A 16,454-nucleotide genomic window follows, 5' to 3' on the forward strand; every position below is an offset into this window, starting at 1 on the left:
TGATCAATGATTGGAGGTTGACCATTCTTCAGCATTCCCTCAATGCGATCATGCTTTACAGCATCTGCTGTCCACACCATCCAGTTTGTACAGTGAGGTATATGCCCTTTGTCCCCTCTTCTTGAATCATGCTTTCCTGTCCCCATCATCCCTCCCTTCACAGCACCTATGGAACTATGTTGTGTGTGCTGAAAGCGCATAAGGCTAAAGATTCCCTTCAGCAGGAGATGTGCCCCTCCGGGGAAGTTGTGCTGCATTGAGTGACACTGGCACTGGTTCAAACCTGAGGTGACCTCACACTATTTGGTGAGACCCAGCAAGTTTCTGGAGGCATTAATGTCATCCTGTGATATCTGGATAAGAGAGGAGGGAACAGTTTGCATTATGGGACATTGACCATTGTCCTTTAAGAAGCTTCCCCTGTGTGTCTCAGCACTGTGGCTGGTTCTGATATGGATTACCTGGAAGCAATTTTTCCAGGTACTGCTGAAGAGCTTGACCCTTGCATGAAATCACCCTGCCCATTCCTCTTCCTGATCTGGTGTGGGACTGTGAATGAAGGGAGTTCCAGAAGGTGTTAGTGTCCATTTAAGATTTTTCTTTTAAATCATGATCTCTGCAGCTCTCAAATTTAGTGTTTCTCAGCCCATAGCCTTGGCTGATGTCATTGGTGGGAGGAGGAAAATATCTCTGTGTCAGTCAGGTGATAAGTGTTGCTTTAAAATTTGTTTTGGCTGCTGTGTTAGAAGCATAGCAGAATGAAATCTCTCTGTCTTTGTTTTATTTTGAAAGTTTTACCAGTTAACTAAAGGTGTATCTTGTTTTCCATCCTAGAGTCAAAAATCTAGGTTTCAGGGAGCTGATGACGATAAGCTGCTCAGAGTTTTCAAGGTCATTTGAAATCAGCATTTAGTGCAGTGAATTGGATTCCAGTATCAAGTGTGCTTTAGCCTGTGCAGTGATACATCTATTTATTGAGTTTGCTAATTGGATGTTGCTTTCGATTGGAACATTCGATACATATTGGTTAAGGATTATTCATTATTGTGGTTGTACTTTTTTTTGTAATTGTTAAAAGTTCTTGCTAATTTTCTTACTGTACCTGCTAACATTATTCTTAAATGTTTGGTAAAAGCTCCCTAGTGGATCACTTGAATTATACCTGAAGTGAAGCATCTCAAGATATCTGAGTCAAATTCAAGATGGAAAACTTAGTCCAGGCAGAATTAATAAAACATTTTGAAGTTTCTGACCTGAATCAGAACAAGGGAGAGAGATCCTGGGAGCATGAGAAGTTATTTTATTCATTAGTGGGACATGGGCGTCACGGGCAGGAGGAGCACTTATTGTCCATCCCTAGCTAATGAGAGCAGTTGAGAGTCTAGAACATTGTTGTGGCCCTGGAGTAACATGCAGGCCAGATCAGGTGAGGAAGGCCGATTTCCTTCCCTAATAGTTACCAGTGAACCAGATGAGATTTTCCTGACAATTCGTTTCATGATCATCAGTGAATTAATTCCAGACATTTTTTTATTGAATTCAAATTCCACTACTCGGAGTACTGTGCGCAGTTCTGGTCGCCTCACTACGGGAAGGATGTGGAAGCTATTGAGAGGGTGCAGACGAGATTTACAAGGATGTTGCCTGGATTGGGGAGCATGCCTTATGAAGATAGGTTGAGGGAGCTAGATCTTTTCTCCCTGGAGTGACAAAGATTGAGAGGCGACCTGATAGAGGCTTATAAGATGTTTGAGAGGTACAGATAGGGCGGATTCTCGGAGGCTATTTCCCAGGGCTGAAATGGTCGCTACGAGAGGACACAGGTTTTAGGTGCTGGGGAGTAGGTACGGAGGAGATGTCAGGTGTAAGATTTTCACTCAGAGGGTGGTGGGTGAGTGGCATTGGCTGCCGCTTGTGGTGGTTGAGGCAAATTCGATAGGGTCTTTTCAGAGACTTCTGGATGAGTACATATGATTTAATAGGATTGCGGGCTATAGGTAAGCCTGGTAGGTAGGGATGTGATCGGCAGAACTTGTGGGCCAAAGGGCCTATTTGTGCTGTAGTGTTCTATGTTCTATGTTTTATCTGCCTGGTAGGATTTGAACCCGGGTCCCCAGAACATGAGCTGAGTTTCTGGGTTAATGGCACAGCGGTAATACCACTGGGCCATCGCCTCCTCATAAGTAATTGGATGTGGTTGAAATGATAACGAGTGAATGTTCCCGAAAGAAGGGCATATGAAACTTTGGGGGAAGCCGTGCTGCCCTGAGCTGTGCCAACGTCCAACATTGACACTGAGTTTGAAGGGGGAGGGGTCAGGGACACTCACTGCATGTGAGGGGATTTGAGACAGGGCTGGCCTGAATTGCCGGTGTTGCATGAGGACAGGACAATGCCATACTGTGAGAGGTTAACAGGTCCAGGTATGAGGTAGTCCAGATGACCTTGGTTGTGTCCATGGTGACAGAAGGTCAGAGTTCAGATCAGACACAGAGGGCAACCAACACTTTTGACATATGACAGATTATATGGATTGGGTTGACTGCAACACTCCAAAGAGACAATGGAAGAGGAAAAGGAGGCTTCTCAATCATAGAGAAAACCCCAATGTCACCCCCTTCCCTCCCACTCAACCACAGTTGACCCCTTTTAATCAGACATGTCCCTCAAGCAAGCCAAAGGCACTTGAAAATTAACATTTATCTCGGACCTCACCCTCCAATGCCTCACCACCAGTTCCTCGTTTATGAAGAGTTATGCCAAACTACTCCCGAGTGACCTCTGGTAAGGATGTGGCTGAATAACACTTGGCCGCTTAATTTGGGGTTGGGTTTGATTCCCGGTTTGTGTCACTGTCTGCGCAGTTTGCATAATCTCCCCATGTCTGCGTGGGTTTTCTCGGGGAGCTCCACTTTCCTCCACAGTCTGAAGGACTGTCTTGAGGCAAATCAGAGTGGATAAATCCCCAGGACCGGACAGGGTATTCCAATGGACCTTGAGAGAGGCTACAGTTGCACTTGTAGGGGGCCCTGATAGACATATTCAAAATGTCAGTATGCACGGGGGGAGGTGCCGGATGACTGGAGACTGGATTATGTTCTTCTGTTGTTTAAAAAAGGTTCCAAAAGAAATGTGGGAAACTATAGGCCAGTATATTTGAAGCCAGTGGTGGGTAAGTTATTGGAAGGTGTGATAAGGGATAGGATCTACAAATATTTGGATAGACAGGGACTTACTAGGGAGAGTCAATATGGCTTTGTGCGTGGTAGGTCATGTTTGACCAATCTATTAAAGTTTTTCGAGGAGGTTACCAGGAAAGTAGATGAAGGGAAGGTGGTGGATGTTGTCTACCTGGGTTTTAGCAAGGCCTTTGACAAGATCCCTCATGGGAGATTATTTAGGAAGGTTCAGTCTCTAGGTAGACATGGGGAGGTAGTAAATTGGATTAGACACTGGCTCAATGAAAGAAAGAAGCCAGAGAATGGTTGTGGAGGATTGCTTCCCTGAGTGGAGGCCTGTGACTAGTGGTGTGCCACAGGGATCCGTGTTGGGTCCATAGTTGTTTGTCACAAATCTCATCGGGTTCATATTTGAAATGAAGAAATGTTTCCAGTTTCACGCAGTTTATGTTTAATTCTAGCATAATTATTGACCAATAGAAATCTCTGGTGCTGCGTTATAGTCGATGAATAATTTTGCTTATTTACATCGATGAATCTTCAAACAAATAAAAATCTTATCAGTAAAAGGAGTTATAGAACCCCTATTAGGGAAAATAACACACGGGGAAGTCCCTAGTGTCATTTCACACTTGAAACACCTAAAGATAGTAGAATATCTTTCACAATGCCGAAGAAAACTCGTTAACATTTGACAAAATGAGCCAGTCTTTCTAATCTGTGGCCAGAATGCGAGGAAATTTTAGCTGTTTGACGGGAATGCACTTGCTCCCATGTTGAATTCCAAAGGGTGGAGCATGCATTGGTAGTTCCAGTCTCCTGTGTCTATACATCATAGACAACATACCCTGATTCTCACTTCCGTCTCTTCTTTTTTGACCTTTCTTCCAATGCAGCCAAATCCAGGGAGGCGTAGACAGGTCCACCCTGAGACTGGGAAATATATTCAACAGTGTGCATCAACATAGTTAAAACAATGGGCTTTTTTTCCCCCAAAAAGATCATTTGGATGCATTTTATTACAAGGAGCTGAATGCACTCACCTGTACTCCACGCTGCGTTTCCAATATTGCCTCTGATTGACTGTGATCCCCTGTGTGTTAACATTTAAATTATGAATTGAAGTGTTACCCAATCTATAAGTACATAGAAACATCGGGTGCCTATGGTCACCCGGATGTCAACAGTGTAAAGTTAATTTAAAGTGTCACAGTGGGCTCACATTAATGCAGGAAAGATGTTACTGTGAATATCCCCTCGTTCCCAGACTCTGCCACCTGTTTTACTACACTGTGGGAGAATTTGGCAATATCAGTGCACCGAACTAGCACGGACTGTTGGAGGAAACTGGATCACACGGAGAGAAACAACACACACACACAGGGGAAACATGCAGAATTGGCATAGATAGTGAATCAAGCTGGGGATCGAATGTGGGTCCCTGATGTTGCGAGGCAGCAGTGTCAACCAATGTTACACCAAGCCATCACAATATGTTGACAGGCTTTGATCCTTATCACAGAGCTATTTCTCTTTTTTTCTCAACACGAGAGATATTCCGCAATTGTTCAGAGACAGTCAGATATAGCCCTGTACGTGAAGGGGGCCAAAAGATTTGGGGAGAAGGCGAGATTGGGCTACTAATTTGGGTGGTTTTAGGAACAAAGAGCAATACAGCACAGGAAACAGGCCCTTCGGCCCTCCAAGCCTGCACCTCTCATTGGTCCAACTAGACCATTCGTTTGTATCCCTCCATTCCCAGTCTGATCATGTGACTATCCAGATAAGTTTTAAACGATCCCAGTGTGTCTGCCTCCACCATCCTGTTTGGCAGTGCATTCCAGGCCCCCACCACCCTCTGTGTAATATACATGCCTCTGATATCTGAGTTAAACCTCGCCCCCTTTCATCTTGAACCTGTGACCCCGTGTGATCGTCACCTCCGACCTGGGAAAAAGCTTCCCACTGCTCACCCTATCTACACCCTTCATAATTTTATACACCTTTATTAGGTCTCTCCTCATTCTCCGTCTTTCCAGGGACAACAGCCCCAGTTTACCCAATCTCTCCTCATAGCTAAGACCCTCCATACCAGGCAACATCCTGGTAAACCTTTTTTGAACTCTCTCCAAAGGCTCCACGTCCTTCTGGAATGACACAGTCGGCCATGTTCAGAGTGAATGGCGGAGCAGGATCAATGGACAGGATGGCCTCTTCCTGCTCCTATTTTGGATGCTCCTATGCGAAGTTGCCAATGGATGGATGAAGAAAACCTCACACCAGTACACCTGTTGTCCTCTTGGTATACCACCCCTTGTGTTAATATCAGCGATTTTCCCTTTTATGAAAATTGCAGATACAAGTGTGATAGTTGAACTTGTTGACGTTAAGGAATACACATTGTGGACAGAAAGAGCAAGTGTACACATTGCTGCTGATTCAACTAAACAAAGGAGTGTACAGCCATTACTTGGTGCACTCTTCTGGGCAGTGTTTTGACCCATGAATCAAACTACCTATTTTTAATTTTACAGCAGGCAGTAGGGAAGGCAAATGGTATGTTGGCATTCATAGGGAGGGGATTTCTATATCGGAATAGGGATGTTTTACTGCTATTGTATAGGGCGTTTCGTGAGAAACAAGGCGTGCAGTTTTGGTATAGTTATCTGAGGAAGGATGTCCTTGCTACAGAGGGTGGACAACGAAGATTTACCAGCTGGTTCCTGGGATGTCTGGTGTATTATGTGAGGAGAGACTAAGTCGGTTAGGATTATAATCACTGGAGTTTAGATGAGTGAGATGGGATTGCAAAGAAAATTATACAATTGCGACAACATTAGAGAGGGTAGATTCTGAACGATTTTTTTTGCGCTGCTGGGGCAGTGGAGAACTAGGGGTCAAAGTTGGAAGATGCATAGAACATAGAACATAGAACACTACAGCACAAACAGACCCTTCAGCCCACAAGTTGCGCCGATCACATCTATACCTACCAAGCCATAGAACTATCTGTAACTCCCAATGCCATTAGATCCCATATACTCATCCAGAAGTCCATTAAAAGACCCCAGCGAGTTCGCCTCTACCACCACCGATTGCAGCCGATTCCACTCACTCACCACCCCCTGAGTGAAAAACTATCCCCTAACTTCTCCTCTGTACCTACTCCCCAGCACCTTAAACCTTAGACGGGAAACATCTTGTAGAACTGAGTTGAAGAGAAATTTCTTCACCCAGAGGGTGGCAAATGTGTGGAATTCACAGCCACAGGAAGTAATTGAGACCAAAAGGTTGTCTGATTGCAGGAAGAAATGATATATACCACTTGGAGCGAAAGGAATCAAGATCTATAGGGAAAGGGGGGATCAGTGCACTGAATTTGAACATCAGCCATGATCAGAATCAATATTAAAGTAGGTTCAAATAGCCGAATGGTTTATTCCTCCTAGTTTCTATGTTTCTACATGAACAAATGTAGGTACATAACACCCAATCATCAGTTAACTCCTGCATTCTCCATTACAAGTTACAACAAAGCAGAGTCCGCATGCCAAGCAGGGACACCGTCTTCTCAGAAATAATACACCACTATTTCCCTTAAATTTGTTATTCTTGCTTTTGCTGATGAATACAAGGCCAATAGCCTTGACGATGTTTTTTCCCAGTGATACTCAAAATTCATCTTTTCTTTCAATGAGTTCTTCACAGTTAACTGTCAGTACCAGCCAACTGGTGCATTCTCCATGGCAACGCCTCTACCAATCAACTTCCTCCACATTTATTTTTCATTCTGGCATTTAATTTCCACCGACATTTCAAAGAAGCTTACCCGTTTTTCGCTCCTTACGTCCCTTTTGTTGCCTTCGTCCACTGAAGTGACAATTGGATGTGGAAAAAGAACACCAAACGAATGTTAGATTTTGGATATCCTATCTCAAGTATTGCGCTTTGTTAAGAGTGGGATTATCTAGTAATCTTATAGAAATAATAGAAAATAGAGGCACACACCAGTGGAATCAGTTTTCCGCTTGAAGCAGGTTTGACAAAATATAAAACAAAGGAGAGAATGGAGAATGAGCTTTGCTTGTCTTACTCACGTTGCATTGTGGGATCCTATGTCTCTGCCTTCTAAAATAGAAAGACATATAATTAGCTAATTAAAAGCGACAAGGAGGAAATTGTATCGGAGGAACATGTATTAAAGTGTCCCAGATAATCATTAATCCTCACCTGATCTGCCTTTATTACAAATCCAAATGGAAATAAGGATCAACAGTATAATCATTATGACCAGGATAGGAATTCCAATAGAAACCTCCAGTGTGCACCATTCTATAGAGAGAGAAAAACACTTAGAAATTAGCATCGAACAAATTATTCTTTTCTGGGGTTCTCTGAAGGGAAACATGTTGGAAATGTGGATTCACCAAAGCAGAGGGTGAAAATTAAACATAGCTGGTGGATGGATAGTGGAAAATGAACACACAGATTAATGGAAAAGAACAAAGAACAAAAACAGCCTGGGAAACAGGCCCTTCGGTCCAACAAGCCCGTGCCGCCATTTTAACATTACCAGTCCCCCCTCCACCCATGACCCTTATCTATGCTTATGGCATTCCACATTGAGGGAAAACTAATTTAGGGACAATTCATTACCTCCAATCAGCCTAATAGCGCATCTTTGGGTTGTGGGAGGAAACCGGAGCACCCGGAGAAAACCCATGGTTCCTTCTATGGTTCTCTCTTCGATTGTCACAACGTCACAAAATCAGAGGACTAGATATAGGAGTTGGGGCGTAATGTTACATAGAAATAGACGATGGGCTGTTTCCTCCATAGTCCTGAAAACTATTCCCCATCAAGTATTAGCCAAATTCTTATTTTCGAAATTCCTATTGTATCTGTTCACACCACATTTTCTAAACGAACATTCCAGATCCCAAAACGCCATTGTGTAAAAAAAAATCAGCGCATTGAGTATAGGAGTTGGGACTTAATGTTACAATTGTACAAGACATCGGTAAGGCCACAGTTGGAGTGCTGTGCATAATTCTATTCGCCCTGCTATGGGAAGGATACTGGGAACTGTGAAAAAAAAAGATATTACTGGGACTTGAAGGTTTGAATTAAAAGGAGAAACTGGATAGGCTGGATTTTTTTTTCCTGACGTAGGAGATGAGGAATGACCTTATAGAAATTTTTAAAATCATGAGGTGCATAGATAAGTTGAGTAGACAATGTTTTTTTGCCCCTCGAGTTAGGGGGTCCAAAACTACAGGGGATAGGTTGAAGTGAGAGGGGAAAGATTTAAACAGGACTTGAGGGGCAACTTTTTAAATGCAGAGCGTGGTGCCTGTATGGAATGAGCTAAGAGAGAGGGTGGTAGAGCAGGGCACAAATACAACATTTAGAAGACATTTGGACAGGGACATAGACGGGAAAGGTTTAGTGGATGTGGGCCAAACGCTGGCAAATGGGACCATTTCAGGTTAGGAAACCTGTTCGACATGGAGGAAATGGGCCTAAGGGCCTGTTTCGGTGATGTATATCTCTATGACTCGATGGCTGGTTGTATCAATCATCTTCAGTCTGTGCCCCCACTGGTTACTGGCACTACTGTCAGTCGAAAAGATTCTCATTTTTCTACTAATCAAATGCTCTCGAATTTGGAAACTTTGTTTTTTTTTTAACCTCGACTGCTCCAAGGAGCACAAGCCCTCTTCACGCTAACTGAATTCGCTCATTCCTTCCTGATAATTGTCCTTTGCATCTCCTCCGAGCCTTTGATATTCTTCCCAAAAATCAGTGCTCACAACTGAATACCATGATATAAACGTGTCCAATCAGTGATTCAAACAGGTTTAAATAAATTTCCTAGGTGATTTCTCAATTTTATAAGTTCAGGGTGCCTGTATATGTCCTTCAGTGGCCACGTGAGTTTATCCTTCCATCTCCAAGATTTATGGGATTTCAGAATGATTACAGCACACAAACTATTTAGCCGATGGTGGAAACTCAGAGGATGACGAGCGACCTGATAGAAATCTATAAAATTATAAGGGGCGTAGCTAAGGTGAAGAGTCGGTAGCTTTTTACCAGAACAATTACAAGGGGGCATAAGTTCATGGTAAGAGGGAAAAGTTCAGTGTAGCAGTGCAAGGGAAGTTCTTTACACAGAGAGTGGTGGGGGGCTGGAATGCAGTACCAGGACACATCTGGATAATCAACCGACAGGCAGAGGGATACAGGTGGTTGGCCTAGATAGGCCAAGCTGATCGGTGCAGGCCTGGTTTTGTACTGTAGTTTTTTTTTGTTCTTTGATACCTGCATTACATTTCTTCAAGAAGAATTCAGTCACGTTCCTCTACCACTCCCCTCGAACTTTTTTTTTATTTTTAACCCAATTTATTTAATTCGCGTTGGACAGCCTCGAGCAATTGGGCCTCCGATTCAATTTCAAATGTTGCATTTGACATCCATTCTACCCCTCTACTTGTGTTTCCCCTGGGTGTTCTGGTTTCCTCCCACAATCCAAAGATAAACAGGTTTGATGGATTGGCCATGCTAAATTGCCCCTTAGTTGTCCAGAATGTCCAGGTTAGCTGGGTTTGCCGTGCTAAATTGCCCGTTTGTGACCCAAGATGTCTCGGCTTGGGTATTAGCGTTGGGATAGGGTCTGGGTAAATGCTCTGTTGGAGAGTCGGTGAAGACTTAATGATCTAAATGTCCTCCTTCTGCACCGTAGGATTGTATGATTTGTGTAGGTTCACGAGCAGGCAATTAGTTACCGTGTGATGGATGTGTTAGAATTTTTTCCAACAACCTAAATTGAAGATTTGTTCTTAATACTTATAAAATAGCAGCACCCGAAAAAAATCATAGTCCATTCAGCTCATCGAGTGTACTTCCATACGATCGTGGGCAGCACCGTGGCACAGGGGTTAGCAGTGTTGCCTCATATCGCGAGAGGCCCAGGTTCAATTCCCAGTTTGGGTCATTGTTTGTGTGCGTTGGCACGTTCTCCCCATTTCTGCGTGGGTTTCGCCCGCGTGCTCTGACTTCCCCCATCGTCCAAAGATGTGCAGGTTAGATGGTTAGATGAATTGGCCATGCTAAATTGCTCTTTAGCATCGAGGATCTAGCTAGGGTAAATGCATTCAGTTATGGGGATAGGGACTGGGTGTTTCAAATGCTACGAGCATTCAGATGTACTGCCCTTATACAAGTTTTTGCACCTTCTTTTTGAATTCTAACGCTTCCATTAATAACATTTCTTGAGTTCTCCTTCCTTTTTAACATTTTTCCTGATTTTTGATGAATTTGGAACTTACTCCCTACATTTTGTCCTTTCTCCCACATTCTCGGACTCTTTATATAAGTTCCCATCCCTCTGACATATTAGTTTAAACCCTCCCCAACCGCTCTATCATACACGCCCCCTCGAGCATCAGTCCCAGTCCTGCCCAGGTATAAGCCGTCCAATTTATTCAGGTACCACCTCCTCCAGACCCGGTCCCAGGAATCTGAAACCATCCCCCTGACACCATCTCTTCAGCCAAGCATTTATCCAATATGTCCTCTCATTTCTACTCTGACTAGCACGGGGTACCGGTAGTAATCCTGACATCATTACCTGTGAGGTCCGATTGCTTAACTTTCTTCCCAGCTCCCTGAATTCTGCTTTTTGGACCACATCCTCTTTATTTTTATCTATGTCGCTTGCACCAACATCTACTATGAGCGCTGGTTGTTCGTCCTCTCCCTTCAAAAGACCTGCAGCCGCTCCGAGACATCCTTCACCCGAGCACGAGGGAGGCAACATACCATCCTGGAGTCTCGTTTGCGGCCACAGAAACAAAGAACAAAAACAGCCCGGGAAACAGGCCCTTCGGCCCAACGAGCCCGCGCCGCTATTTTAACATTACAAGTCCGCCCTCCACCCATGACGCTTATCTCATTGTTTATGGCAATGCACATTGAGGGAAACTAATTTAGGGACAATTTATTACCTCCAATCAGCCTAATAGCACATCTTTGGGGTGTGGGAGGAAGCCGGAGCACCCGGAGAAAACCCACGCAAGCACGGGGAGAATGTGCAAACTCCCACAGACACTGGACCAAAGCCATGTGTCTGCACAGCTAACAGTGATAGTCACTGAGCTGGCGTGTTGCCCAGCACCTGGTCCAGTTTAAGCGCACAGTAACAACATGAAGCAGTAGGCTATTCTCGAATATTCAAGAGCATCCCCAGTACGACCCACCGCGTGTATGCCCCTCGTTGGGCAACAAGGCGGACCGACTTAAAACCTGTGAATGAAACGCGAAAAACGCCTGTCTATTCCCTTTATAATCTAATCTCCTATAACTATTGCGCTGGCCCACTTTTTATCCGTCTCCTTTGGAGTAAAACCGGCTGTAGTGCAATGAGTTTGGGTATTGCTGTTTTCCTTAGAGAGGTCATTTCTAGATTCATAAGAACATAAGAACATAAGAAATAGGAGCAGGAGTAGGCCATCTAGCCCTTCGAGCCTGCCCCGCCATTCAATAAGATCATGGCTGATCTGTCGCTGCTCAGTTCCACTTGCCCGCCCTCTCCCCATAACCCTTAATCCCCTCGCTTATCAAAAACCCATCAACCCGCGTCTTAAAAATATTTAGCGAGGCAGCCTCCACCACTTCAACGGGCAGAGAATTCCAGAGATTCACCATCCTTTGAGTGAAGAAGTTCCTCCTCAACTCCATTCTAAACCGCCCCCCCTTTATCTTGAGGCTCTGCCCCCTAGTCCTACTATCCTTTCTGAGCGGGAAGTCTCTCCACCTCTATCCTATCCATCCCATTCATCATCTTATACGTCTCAATGAGATCTCCCCTCATTCTTCTAAACTCTAACGACTACAAGCCCAGTTTATTCAGCCTCTCCTCATAGTTCAACCCCCTCAACTCCGGTATCAGCCTAGTAAACCTCCTCTGCACTCCCTCCAAGGCCAAAATATCTTTGCGCAGGTGCGGCGCCCAAAACTGCACACAGTACTCCAGCTGCGGCCTCACCAATGCCCTATACAGCTGCAGCAAGACCTCCCTACTTTTATATTCAATCCCCCTCGCTATGAAGGCCAGCATCCCATTCGCCTTCCTGACCACCTGCTGCACCTGTAGGCTGGGTTTTTACGACTCATGCACAAGGACCCCGAGGTCCCTCTGCACCGTCGCCTGCTGCAGTTTTTCGCCCCGTAAGTAATAGTCCTTCCTACCATTCTTCCTACCAAAGTGGACCACCTCACACTTGCCAACATTAAATTCACTTCTCGGGAAGGGAGAGGGGGAGAAATAAGAACCTTCAGAAGGGCAAATCACATTTGAACATGAAGGAGGAAACTTGAAAGACCCGGGGCGGGGGGATGGCGGGCGGAATACGATAGCTCTTTCGAAGAGACAGTCTAGGCATAATGGGTTGAATGGGATCTTCCTGGGAGCATACTTCACACATTTGCACATGTTTTCAGAAATACGAAGCGTACCGGGGAAGAATGTGGCCAAACGCGAAACTATTCTGGGGCAGATGCAGTTCGAATGGAGACTGACATATTTTCACAATCGAAGCTCACACACGCTCAGTTAAACATCTACACACACATACACACACATACACACACATATCCCCAGACACCTAGGATCAATCTATTCATGACTTCATCCAAATATTTCTACACTTGAATAGAAACTTTCAACATCCAGAGTAACATTTCACCTTTCCGTTTTTCAGTTGCTTTCGGATTCGACACATTCTTCGTCAAATATTCCCCTGAAGTCCCCAGTTGAACAATACAAGTGCAGACAGCGCCACTTTTCCAGGTTCCCGCCGACACCATGACATGACTTCTGATGCTGTAGGTCCCGTTCCCCTCCAATGTCCCAGGATCACTCGATCCTTCAGTGACGTTACCGGAAATATTCCAGAAAACAACAATCTGGTTGGAAGAAACTCCACTGACCAAACACACTAAGGGCACATGATCATTCCCATCCGGCTCAGACGGCGGGACAAATACCAGCAGGGCCGTCTTGTTGGTAGAACTGTCTGGACAAAAATCGGGGCAAAGTTAACGATTAATTTACACCAAATGGTATTGCTGTGCACAATCCGAATTCATTTCACTTGCTCTCTTACCTCCAACCAGTAGTGTGGGTCCTTTCTGGAGCGGTGCATAGCCAACTTTATCAGCACAGTAGTAGGAACCCGAGTCATTCGCCTGGACATTGCGAATTTCCAGTATCAATTCGCGTTTGTCGTTGCCTTTTCTGGAAATAAACTTACAATCGCCCCCTGGACAGGATGGGATATCGATTACTTTGGGGATTTCACCAACGCGTTGTTTATACCAGAAATAGCTAGCCACCAATTCCACCTCATAGCTGAGCTGACAGGTTAAATTAACCGTCTGGCCGACTTCAGCTGTCACTGTGAAGGGCCTCTGAGGCAGAGTGAGCTCGGAATCTGTAACTAGAGAGATTATTGACACATTACCTCAGATTATTTCGACATAGAAAACAGCCGTCTGAAAAAAATAAACAAATCGCCTGTAAATTAAGAACAATCTTCAATTATTCTTGCTTAGATTTATTTCCCAATTTGCGTTTGTTCTCTTGAAAGTAGGGAACAGAAAGTAAACAAAATCATTTTCCCAATCATTGGATCACATTTGCATTGCTGTAGCCGGGGGGGCAGGGTGGTTGGCACTACTGCCTCCCAGAGCTGGGCACTGGGCTTCAATCCCTGGCTTGGATCATTCTCTGTGCACATTCTCCCCGTGTCTGCGTGAGTTTCCTCCGGGGGCTCCGGTTTCCTCCCACAGTCCCAAAGCTGTGCTGGTTCAGTGGATTGGCCATGATAAATTCTCCCTCCTTGACCCCGACCAGGCGCCGGAGTGTGGCGACCACTTTCACAATAACTTAATTGCAGTGTGAATGTAAACCCACTTGTGACACTAATGCTTAAAAACTATTTTTGACTGTTGTCCAGTTTAAATGGCACGTACTCACCATAAGCCCATAACAGTTGCAGAATAATTATCAGGGATAAAGATTGTTGGGGCATTTCGCGGAGGTGAGCAATTTCTCCCAGTTTCTACTTGTAATAGTTTGTTTTTGGTGAGCATTCGCCGACAGACCTGGGTCCAGTCCCAGTTAATTGATGCACTTTAAGATGAGACGGAAATTATGACAAGGGGCGTAATGGAATGTATGACACAAAACTGGGGGTAGTGTCCTGCTGAATGCCACATGCATCTGACGCACTGTGTCGCCGCATACGTGTCACAGGGGTCAAGAGATAGGATAGCAATACATACTGGCTTGTCTTTTCAAGGGGATCACAACTGAATCAATACGCGGATATGTGCCAAATATGTAAGTAAAAGTTTAATTTATTCTCGGGGTGTAAGAACATAAGAACATAAGAAATAGGAGCAGGAGTAGGCCATCTCGCCCTTCGAGCCTGCCCCGCCATTCAATAAGATTATGGCTGATCTGTCGTGGCTCAGTTCCACATTCCCACCTTCTCCCCATAACTCTTAATCCCCTTGCCTATCAAAAACCTATCTACCCGCGTCTTAAATATATTTAGTGAGGCAGCCTCCACCACTTCAACGGGCAGAGAATTCCAGAGACTCACCACCCTTTGAGTGAAGAAGTTGCTCCTCAACTCCGTTCTAAACTCCCCCCCTCTTATCTTGATGCTGTGCCCTCTAGTCCTACTGTCCTTTCTGAGCGGGAAGAGCCTCTCCACCTCTATCCTATCCATCCCATTCATCATCTTATATTTCTCAATGAGATCTCCCCTTATTCTTCTAAACTCTAACGAGTACAAGCCTAGTTTATTCAGCCTCTTCTCATAGTTCAACCCCCTCAACTCCGGTATCAGCCTAGTAAACCTCCTCTGCACTCCCTCCAAGGCCAAAATATTCTTGCGTAAGTGCGGCGACCAAAACTGCACACAGTACTCCAGCTGCGGCCTCACCAGTGCCCTGTACAGTTGCAGCAAGACCTCCCTACTTTTATATTCAATCCTCCTCGCTATGAAGGCCAGCATCCCATTCGCCTTCCTGACCACCTGCTGCACCTGCAGGCTGGGTTTTTGCGACTCATGCACAAGGACACCCAGGTCCCTCTGCACTGTCGCATGCTGCAGTTTTTCGCCATGTAAGTAATAGTCCTTCCTACCATTATTCCTACCAAAGTGGACAACTTCACACTTGCCAACATTAAATTCCATTTGCCAGTTCCTGGCCCAGGGGTACGGGGCTAAGTTCAGAAGGATGGCCAAGGCCATTGAAACTTACAGAATAGTGAAAAACCTGAGAAAGGTGTTCAGAATGGAACAGAATAGAATAGAATCCCTACTCTGCAGAAGGGGGTCCATTCAGCACATCCAATCTGCATAGACAGCAATCCCACCCAGGCCATATCCCCGCATTGCCACCTTACAATGCTAGCCCCCTGGCAATGAGGGAGAAGTTCGCATGGCCAATCGAACAAATGCAAACATCTTTGGAGTGTGGGAGGAAACCGGAGCACGCAGAGGAATTCCTTGCACACTTAACGAGAATGTGCAAAATTCACCCAGTCATCAAACGCCCCAACTGAACCTGGGTTCATGGCGCTGAGAGGCAGCAGTACTAACTAATGTGCAACCCTCCATTAGTAGGAGAGACTAGGCTCCTGGGACTTAGAGTAAAGCGTTAACCCTTTAGAACCGAGATGAGGGAGAATTTCCTCGGCCAGAGGATGATGAATCTGTGGAATTCATTGCCACACAAGGACGGCATGTCACTGAGTGCACTTAAGACAGAAATAGATAGATCTTTGATTGGTAAGGTGCTCAAAGGTTATGGCGTAAAGGTGGGAGAATGGGACTGAGAAACATATCAGCCGTGAATGGCAGAGCAGACTCAATGCGTTGAATGGCCTAATTCTGGTCGTTTGGTTGGGGCCGATTATATTAACTGTTTCAATGGGCCGGTTGATCAGTGGCGGTGAGTTGCCTTAATAGAACAAAGAACACAGAACATTGAACAATACAGCACTGGAACAGGCCTACGGCCCTTGATATTTTACCGAAAACGACACCTAATGAAACTAATCCCTTCTGCCTGGCGTGATCCATATCCCTGGGTGGAGGGGGGGGGGGGGGGGGGCACTAATAATGTTAAAATGGCGGCGCAGGCTCGTTGGGCCGAATGGCCTGTTTCCCGGGCTGTTTTTGTTCTTTGTTCTTT

General features: G+C 45.1%; 1 long non-coding RNA gene across 1 annotated transcript; it reads right to left on the reverse strand.

Moving 5' to 3' along the window:
• Positions 1-3,881: 3,881 nt before the first annotated feature.
• Positions 3,882-7,506, reverse strand: LOC145337333 (uncharacterized). The gene is made up of 5 exons (XR_013885343.1): positions 7,410-7,506; positions 7,277-7,307; positions 7,009-7,049; positions 4,223-4,272; positions 3,882-4,112 (listed from the first exon to the last, which is right to left on the reverse strand). It is a non-coding gene; the product is annotated as an uncharacterized LOC145337333 (long non-coding RNA).
• Between the last annotated feature and the right edge of the window lie 8,948 nt (positions 7,507-16,454).

This window comes from Carcharhinus amblyrhynchos, unplaced genomic scaffold, assembly GCF_965287045.1.
Source record: "Carcharhinus amblyrhynchos unplaced genomic scaffold, sCarAmb.v2.hapA scaffold_46, whole genome shotgun sequence".
Lineage (NCBI taxonomy): Eukaryota > Metazoa > Chordata > Chondrichthyes > Carcharhiniformes > Carcharhinidae > Carcharhinus > Carcharhinus amblyrhynchos.